Source organism: Schistocerca piceifrons, chromosome 1, assembly GCF_021461385.2.
Source record: "Schistocerca piceifrons isolate TAMUIC-IGC-003096 chromosome 1, iqSchPice1.1, whole genome shotgun sequence".
In the NCBI taxonomy this organism is placed as follows: Eukaryota; Metazoa; Arthropoda; class Insecta; order Orthoptera; family Acrididae; genus Schistocerca; species Schistocerca piceifrons.
The window spans coordinates 721,539,755-721,549,812 of record NC_060138.1 but is presented as its reverse complement, the minus strand read 5'-3'; the positions used below and the strand labels follow the sequence as shown (position 1 = coordinate 721,549,812).

The 10,058-nt window shown below is 47.2% G+C and overlaps 1 non-coding gene and 1 pseudogene across 1 annotated transcript; one reads left to right on the top strand and one right to left on the bottom strand.

Moving 5' to 3' along the window:
- Window positions 1–2,155: 2,155 nt before the first annotated feature.
- Window positions 2,156–2,273, top strand: LOC124721876 (annotated as a pseudogene).
- A 3,363-nt stretch (window positions 2,274–5,636) lies between these two features.
- Window positions 5,637–5,709, bottom strand: Trnaa-cgc. The gene has a single exon. It is a non-coding gene; the product is annotated as a tRNA-Ala (tRNA).
- Between the last annotated feature and the right edge of the window lie 4,349 nt (window positions 5,710–10,058).

Below are 10,058 nucleotides of genomic sequence, written 5' to 3'. Positions count from 1 at the left end.
TAAGGCACTGATAAGAGAAGGATTGATCTGAAAACTTAACGTGTGTGACTTCCTAAAGAGCGAAATCAATTTCTTGCACTGTATTCTTACGAAAGAATGTATTAGAAAAGATCCAACAAAAGGGGAAGCCATAAGAAATTATCCTGTACCCAAGACATGAAAATAATTGAAAGTCTTTTTAGGCATGTGTCCTTTCTATTGCTAACGTGAAAATCATCAAGAATTTAACTTGTGAAAAAGAGCAGCCCATTTCCGTGAATCCAAGAATTTGATGTAGCATTCAACAGATTAAAGGAGAGTCCGTCAGAAAATGGTTTTATATCATCCAAATTTGAATGAACCTGTAAATATATAAAATTACGACCAGTCACTTTTTTGAAACAGTTATTTATTATTCCATGAACCGGTTTTTGAGCCTTTTCAGGCTCATCTCCAGATGGTTTTCCGGATGTTAGATATCTATTTCAAGCATAATGCTGGGTGATGGCTCAGTGACAAGAAGATGGAGCTTGAGAATTGTTTATCTGTAGATTTGGATCCAGAACTTACTTTTGCACTTACTGCTACAATATGGGCGGCTTTTTTGTTAGTATCCGTCTGCTTCCATTGTGATGGCCGGCCGCTGTGGCCGAGCGGTTCTAGGCGCTTCAGTCCAGAACCACGCTGCTGCTACGGTAGCAGGTTCGAATCCTGCCTTGGGCGTGGATGTGTGTGATGTCCTTAGGTTAGTTAGGTTTAAGTAGTTCTAAGTCTAGGGGACTGATGACCTCAGATATTCAGTCCCATAGTGCTTAGAGCCATTTGAACCATCCATTGTGATGACCAGCTGGTACCACATCACACACTTTTACGTAGAATGTAATACTTAACGGATTACTCCCACCAGTTTCCCACAGACATAATATAGGCCATACGCGAGAAACACCGGGTATATCGTGAATGGCGGGTCACGAGACAATAGGCAACCAAGAACCTGCTAAACCGACAGCACCGCAACACCAGAGGTGCCCACGCTGGCCTTGGCGTCAGGTTCCGTTATGACGTTACGACCAACTAGCAGGGGCGGGATTCGCTGGCGTCACCGAAATCAAGACTGGGATGGCAAAACTGGCGCGCTCAGACTCGATGACGGTACCGCGTGGAAGACGGCACAGCAGTTCTTGTGTCGACGCCAGCGAATCCCGCCAGAGGAAGTTGGTCGTGACGTCATAACGGAACCTGACGCCAAGATCAGCGTGTTGGCCGACGTGTTCGCACCCAACTTTCCGCCGGTAGAAGACGTCATCGACGACGAACACGTCCGTCTGGTAGACGACCGACTACTGGTCTTCATGGGTACCAGAGAAGAAGGAGACTTCATAGAAGATATATCTGAAGAAGAAGTACAGTGCCAACGCACCTCGAGCCCAGGAAAGCAGGGGTGTGTGACAACGTTGGTAACGACATACTACGGCAGCTGCCACCACAAGCTGTTACCAAATTAACCATGATCTTCAACACCATCACGAGGACCTGCAACTGCCCCTCTGCACGGAAACATGCGGATGTGGTAGCCATTCCTAGGGCTGCTGAAGACAACAGGTTTGCGCAAAACTACCGGCCAATCAGCCCGCTGCCTGCAGTCTCCAAGGCGTTCGGGAAGCTGTACGCCGAGCGACTGTGGCGCCACGTTAGGGATGAAGGCCTGCTCCCTGAAGAGCAGTTCGGCTTCCGCAGAGGCCACTCAACACAGCACCAACTCCTTCGCCTGGTGGAGCATGCGATGATGGCACTGGAACGACGCTAGTACCTTGGGGCGGTACTCCTTGACGTCTCCAGAGCCTTGGACAGCGTGTGGCACGACGGACTCACGTACAACTTGTGGTACATGGGTTACCAGTGTCGGACGCCCACCTGCTCAGATCGTACTTCACTGTACGCTCCGTCCACGTTCGTGGGCAGTTCACAGCACGTCCCATCAGAGCGGAAGTGCCACAGCGGACAGTCTCGGCCTCTTCTGTGCTCCATTTCCACGGCAAACGTCCCTAAGGTACCGATGGTCGAACTTGCGCTCTACGCGGGTGACACAGCCCTTTGCGCGCGAAGCACGAACGCGCAACTGATGAGACGCGCCGGCAGCTGGCCTGCAACAGTGAGCTGGCAGCATGAACTACCAGACAACGGCCTTGCCGCAGTGGTAACAGCGGTTCCCGTCAGATCACCGCAGTTAAGTGCTGTTGGGCTGGGCTAGCACTTGGATGGGTGACCATCCGGTCTGCCGAGCGCTGTTGGCAAGCGGGGTGCACTCAGCCCTTGTGAGGCAAACTGAGGAGCTACTTGACTGAGAAGTAGAGGCTCCAGTCTCGGAAACTGACCTACGGCCGGGAGAGCGGTGTGCTGACCACATGACCCTCCATATCCGCATCCAGTGACGCCTGTGGGCTGAGGATGAAAGGGCGGCCGTCGGTACCGTTGGGCTTTCATGGCCTGTTCGGGAGGAGTTTTAGTTTTAGCATGAACTACCAAATGGCGGCTCAAATTCAGTGAGGGCTAAAGTCAGGCCGCGATTTTCAGCAGGTAGAAGATTCCGCTGGAGCTGCAGCCGCTGCCGATCATGGGAGGCCCCATAGCTTGGTCCGACATCAGCATGTATCTCGGTGTCAGACTAGACCGACGCCTTAAGTGGAAGCCACACGTCAGCGAGACGAGGATAAAGCGCTAGGAAGAATGAGCGGACTTTACCCCCTGTTGAATCCCACGAAGAAGCTGCTTTCACACTGCGCCATCACGCCGTACTAACAGGGCAGCAGTGCTGGAGCACGCCACCGTAGTGTGGGGAAAGGTCGTAGACGTGTAGATCAACACACTGCAGACGATTCAAAATAAAGTGCTGAGACCTGCCGCCCGACTTCAGCGCTGCGTAGGATTGCCGGAATTCCGATGCTAAGAGATCGATTCAAGTAATTTGCTAGAAAATTTTACGCGTCTGGGAGTAATTCCGAAAACTGTCTTGTCAGTGCCCTTGGAAACCAGATGCACAGGGGAACGTCCACGAGATGGCCGGACATGCTACTTGAGGAGCCGCGAACAGCAAGGAAGAAAAAAAATCAAGAAAGAATGCCACGAGAAAACATACGACGAAAAGAAGTATAAGAAACAACATACCCAAAAAGAAGTAGGAAAAGCAGACCCTGGCGGCACTGGCGACCCAGTGGTCTGTCCTGCGCTCGCTGGCGGCACCTCTGCTGCTACTCCGTCTGCCCCCCGAAGTCATTTCGTTGTCTAGTATCTCATTCCTCTTATTGTCTATTCTAATAGTGGGGTCCCATGCCTTGCTAAGTAAACTATACGATTAAAAGTATTCGGACACACCCAGAAACAAACGGTTTTCATATTAGGTGCATTGTGCTGCTACCTACTGCCAGGTACTCCAAATCAGCGCTCTCAATAGTCACTAGACATCGTGACATCGCGAGAGAGCAGAATGGGTCGCTCCGCTGAACTCACGGACTTCGAACGTGGTCGGGTGATTTGGTGTCACTCGTTTCATATGTCTGTACGCGAGATTTCCACACTCCTAAACATCTCTAGGTCCATTGTTTCCGATGTGATAGTGAAGTAGAAACGTGAAGGGACACGTACAGCACAAAAGCGTACAGGCCGACCTCGTCTCTTTTCTGACAGAGACCACCGGCAGTTGAAGAGGGTCGTAATGTGTCATAGACAGACATCTATCCAGATAATCGCACAGGAATTCCAAACTACATCAGGATCCACTGAAAGTACTATGACAGTTAGAGGGGAGGTGAGAAAACTTGGATTTCATAGTCGAGCGGCTGCTCATAAGCCACACATCACGCCGGTAAATGACAAGTGACGCCTCGCTTGGTGTAAGGAGCGTGAACATTGGACGATTGAACAGTGGAAAAACGTTGCGTGGAGTGACGAATCACGGTACACAATGCGGTGATCCGATGGCAGAGTGAGTGAATGGCGAACGCCCGGTGAACGTCATCTGCCAGCATGTGTAGTGCCAACAGTAAAATTCGGAGACGGTGGTTTAATGGTGAAGTCGTGTTTTTCTTGGATGGGGATTGCACCCCTTGTTGTTTTGCATGGCACTATCACAGCACAGGCTGATGTTTTAAGCACTTTCTTGGTCCCCACTGTTGAAGAGCAATTTGGGAATGGCGATTGCATCTTGCAACAAGATCGAGCACCTGCTCATAATGCACGGCCTGTGGCGGAGTGGTTGCACGACAATAACACCCCTGTAATGGACTGGCCTGTACAGAGTCCTGACCTGAATCCTACTGAACACATTTGGGATGTTTTGGAACGCCGACTTCGTGCCAGACCTCACCGACCGACATCGATACCTCTCCTCAGTGCAGCACTCCGTGAAGAATGGGCTGCCATTCCCCAAGAAACCTTTCAGCACCTGATTGAACGTAAGCCTGCGAGAGTGGAAGCTGTCATCAAGGCTAAGGGTGGGCGAACACCATGTTGAATTCCAGCACTACCGATGGAGGGCGCTGCGAACATGTAAGTCATTTTTCAGCCAGGTGTCCGGATACTTTTGATCACATAGTATATGCACCGGCTATCACGATTTATCAGTGGTTCCCTCGAATCACAATAGATTCGTATCCCAGAATTTGGACGTCTGTGTCAGAGCCTTGTAGTGGTGGGGCCGATCAGAGGGACAGGGGGAGGAAACAAAAGCGCGGCGCCCCCCCCCCCAATCAGTCAGTTCATTAGCGCGCCTGATGATGGGAACCTGGTTGTTTGTCGAAATATTGCGCCCGTTGGGCGACACCCAAGTTCATCCGCGAACTATTTCGACATGATGTACGCCGCGAGAAGCTGAAGAAACACATCATATACTTCTATGGGAGGAGATCTATCGCAGCACGAAAAGACTTGACAAGCTGCTCCACCAGAGAAGCCGTTTGCTGAGTGCATTTGATTTCTTATGATGTGCCGTGAATACGTGTAGTACCGAATTTCGCAACTCTGCGGCACCCAGATGAATCAAGAAATATGCCAGCCTAGCCGTAGTATGTTTGAGAGTCGGCTTTACTCTCTGGTTCCTGGACTCGAGCAATAAAAAACTTTTCAAATTACAGCTACAGCTGGCCAACCAGTTCAATTCTTGAACGTGGGACTGGATTGATGGTGTCACGTGGAACACAGCAGACTCCTCACAAAGAAAGGCCACCGGATGGAAAACATCGAAATTCGAGGGTGTATTTGAGAGGAAGCCTCATAATGTTCCCTTCAAGCCTATCATGAATCTCACAGACAAGAAATGGAATTTTTCACCCACTCTAAATCCGCACCTATCACGAATATCATAATTCAGCTGAACTGGTAGCAGCACGATATCCCCCTGAAGCAGCTGAAGAAGTACGTCGCGAAACCTGTCGTGTTCTCACGCAAACAAAACCTATGAAACCGAACATATGTAGCAGGGAGAGGGTGGTGGTGGTGGTGGTTAGTGTTTAACGTCCCGTCGACAACGAGGTCATTAGAGACGGAGCGCAAGCTTGGGTTAGGGAAGGATTGGGAAGGAAATCGGCCGTGCCCTTTCAAAGGAACCATCCCGGCATTTGCCTGAAACGATTTAGGGAAATCACGGAAAACCTAAATCAGAATGGCCGGAGACGGGATTGAACCGTCGTCCTCCCGAATGCGAGTCCAGTGTGCTAACCACTGCACCACCTCGCTCGGTGCCAGGGAGAGGGCAATCATAAGGAAACTAAGAGAAGATCCTGACTTTGTGGTCTTACCAGCTGACAAGGGCAGCGCAACTGTGGTCTTACCTTATCAGGATTACATGGAGAAAATGCAGGGCCTGCTAGAAGACAGAGCATACCTCAAGATCGACACTGGTCCTACCAAGAGGGTGGAGAGAAAGACAACGGAGCTTTTCCAAGAATGCGGATTGCCAGACGAGTTTATTAAGAAGCTAAGACACAGAGCATCAATTCCACCAACACTTTATGGACTGCCAAAGATTCACAAGGCTGGGGCCCCTTTACGTTCCACTGTCAGCAAAATTGGTGCTCCGACATACTCGCTTGCTAAGTACCTAAATGATTTGCTTAACCATTACGTGGGGAAGTTCTCGCAACACATACGCAAATCTGTGGATTTTATTGGACGCCTCTACAACTTTAAGCTTAAAGATATCGACGTCCTTGTTTTTCTTTTTACCAGAGTGTCTTTACAAGAATCATTAGAAGTTATTGGCCAGAATTTTTAAGCAGAGACGAACAACCTTTTTAGGCACGTCTTGACGTCGACGTACTTTCTTTTCAACGGCACCTACTACGAGCAGACTCAAGGAATGGCCACGGGGAGTCTACTTTCATCAGTTGTCGTCAGTAGCCGGCCTGGGTAGCCGAGCGGTTCTAGGCGCTACAGTCTGGAACCGCGCGACCGCTACGGTCGCAGGTTTGAATCCTGCCTCGGGCATGGGTGTGTGTATGATGTCCTTAGGTTAGTTGGGTTTAAGTAGTTCTAAGTTCTATGGGACTGATGACCTCCGAAGTTAAGTCCCATAGTGCTCAGAGCCATTTTTGTCGCCAATATGTACATGGAACATTTCGAGGAGGAAGCTCTGGAATCAGCGAAAAGGAAACCTATCTGTTTCTTCCGGTATGTACATGATACTTTCGTCACATGGCCACATCGAAGAGACAAGCTTAATTATTCCCTTACACATCCCAGTTCCATAAACCAGAATATTAAATTCACCATGGAAGTCGAGGTAGATGGAGTGCTCCCCTTTCTGGATGTTCTGCTCATAAGAAGAGCAGACGGCACTTTGGGCCACAGTGTGTACCGGAAGAAGACGCACACCGACCTATACTTACATGCTGACAACAGCCACCACCCGGCTCAGAGGAATGGCGAGCTCAAAACATTGATACACAGGGCTCACGCAATCTTTGAAAACGAAAGTATTGACGAAGAACATGATCATCTAAGGGCTTTGTCGCGGAAGAATGGCTACAAGGAGTGGCAAAGTAGGAGAGCCCTGCGGTCTACACTCTCTTGACGTTCTTCCGACCACCACCCAAAACACAAGCACTACTTGATGGTGTGGATGATGACCTTGGACTACAAAAATTCGGGGTCTATCAGATACACTGTTAATGTGGAATGACTTAGATAGGTCAGACGGTGCATGCTGTCGAAGATCGTTGCCGAGAACACGAACGCCATATCAGACTGAAGCAGCCTAACAATCCGGCAGTCGCAATACATTAACTGACGGAACTGTGTGGAAAGGATAATAACCACACCAAGGTTCTGATACAGACATACAAATTCTGGTACTGTGTCGTGAAGTAATCTATTGAAATTCGAGTAAGGGAACCGTTGATAAATCGTGATACCTGGTACATATTTAGGAAGGCACGGGACCCCGCCATTAGAATAATCAATAGGAGGAATGAGATACTAGACAACGAACTGACTTCGGTGGCAAGCAGAGAGACAGCAAAGGTCCCGTTAGCGCTCGCGCATAGGCACGAACGTAGGACAGAACACTGGGTCGGTGGGAGCCGTGGGGCTAGGGATGCTGCGCATGGACTACCGATGGAGAGGCCGATGTGAGGGTTGAGGGGGAGGGGGAAGAGATAAAAGCGCAGAGCCCCCCCCCCCCCCCTCCCCGCATCAGTCAATTCATCAGCGCCCCTGATGACGGCAACGTGGTAGTTTGCCAAAATATTGTGCCCGTTGGCCCCCGACATCCATCAGTTCACTCATAAACTATTTCGACAAATTAATTGATTACTTATGGGCCTGCGGTGCAAGAAAGTGCTTTGGTAACACGTAGGAGAGCATCGCCTTTAATAATTCAATGAGGAAGGTAACAGAAAGAATAAAAACTTATAAACTATGCCAGACAGCAAAGTTGCAAATGCTACCAGTAAATTGTATCTGTAAGGTCTAGTACCGAAGGCAGCCGGAAATTTTGTGAGCAAGCTAGTGGTATTAGAAACTTAAAATCGGCGGCGCTCTGATTCACAGTAGACTGTCGATCGCCCCGTATGACTGCGGACGCTATGTGACGTCTGGTCCTCAAATTTTTCTTGTCGTCGTGTGTGGCCACCAATTATATCCTGCATTGTGAGCAATATGGAGTTTTTATGGCTCATGTAAACGTACCTTAATAGAATGCTCATGTACCGTCTACATTCATGCCATTCTCTGCATCCAGTCAAAATGGTTCAAATGGCTCTGAGCACTATGGGACTTAACATCTGTGGTCATCAGGCCCCTAGAACTTAGAACTACTTAAACCTAACTAACCTAAGGACATCACACACATCCATGCCCGAGGCAGGATTCGAACTGCGCGCCTAGAACCGCTAGATTGCATCCACAGTACACATTTCTCAAATGAGATAACCCTTCACGTCAGTTTTGGTGGCCATTCACTTTATAATGAGTGGGTGAAATTCAGGAGAGACTGAATATAGTGATGTAGAAATCACCGTTCAAAATGAAAACAGCGGCCTAAGTGGGACGTTCGTGAAATTGACCGAAACAGTCAATCTTCAATTTATTTTTTATTTATTTGTAGAACTCACGGACAATAAGTTCCCAAAGTTTCAATGATGAAATCGCCTCCGAAGTGCCTGAAAAATAATTAAATGTGTGACACGACCTTTCTGCTACGCTTACGCTTCGAAGCAACGCTTCAATACTAGCTCAGTGAATAACGATACCGTGGATTACTTTCAAACGAACTGGCACGGGATGCATCTCGAAGGTTGTGATATGCACTCTTTGTTTTTATAGGTCATGCGTGCCTTATTCCATATTACAGAAACAATAAAAGACCAGCTGCTTTGTTTATGAAAATGCACTTCTTGTTTTGCCACATTTTCATCTTTTACTGTTAACAGAATTGCAACTTATGAAGCAATTCTTCTATTTAATGATTGAAACGTAAGGTGGATGAAGCTGTTACAGAGAATGTGGTTTAAGATAGGAAATTTCACTCGAGATATCTGTCTGCAGCAGGAAAGGTCAGCTGAAAACCTGGTAAAGAAAGGAAGGCAGAAAACAAGTAACCAGAAGAGGAGCCTTGAAGGGAAAGAGGATTTTGAGTACAAGTCTGGGGCTTTCTGAAGAGATGACTTAAGAAAATGTGTTAGCTTGAACTTTAAATTCCATTTTCTGAAAATCATATTATTTTAAGTTTTTGTACCTTTTTCTCAGACTCTGTGAAGGCTAGAATTATAAAAACTTGTACACTTATGTTAATAACCTATGAAATTTTGTACACTTGTTTCTATAAACTGAAAAAATTCTGTATCAAGAGGAAATTTTGAATTTTTTTTATTACACTTATAGTACTGGAATTAAAAAGATATTAAAATTCTCCCATTCGATGTGCTGAAACTGTCTTATGACAGATGCTTTCTATATGCGAAGAGATTAAATAGAGATAAGTTTGTAAAAGCTTCTTGAACAGTTTCTGAGAAGAAGGTACAGATATAATTTTTGGAAAATAAAATTTTTAAATCTCATAAAAAAGTCGAATACTTATAATCTAAAGAACATAACAGTAAATGTGTTAATTCCACGTAAAGCATGGTACAACACTGTATCGCGGTATCTTCAAATTTGGAATTGCTGCATCTTTTAAATAGTATGTATTTTTCATGAAAGTACCCCCTAAAGACAATCATGTAAACGGTCAGCACGTAACCATATTTAACAAGAAAGTGCACTGCAATAGTAAAAGTGACTCGTTCCAGAACACAGCGAAAGATCACACTTACGAACCACAACTGGTCGTTCACTTTTTGTGTACGAGGTTCATTCACCAATGTGTCCTGGTATGATTGTGGGAAACCGACGCCCAGGTACACAGCGACTTTGCGTGTAGCGGAATTTTTCTTATCTGTAGTTGTCGGGTATCCACAGTAACGTCAATGGCGGTCATGAATATTTTATGACTCAAGTTTCAGACGGACGTTAAAGCGAATGTACCGTTGGTACGAGTGACATTATAGTCTTAAGTGCACACATGGCTGCATAGACAAATGCCTTAC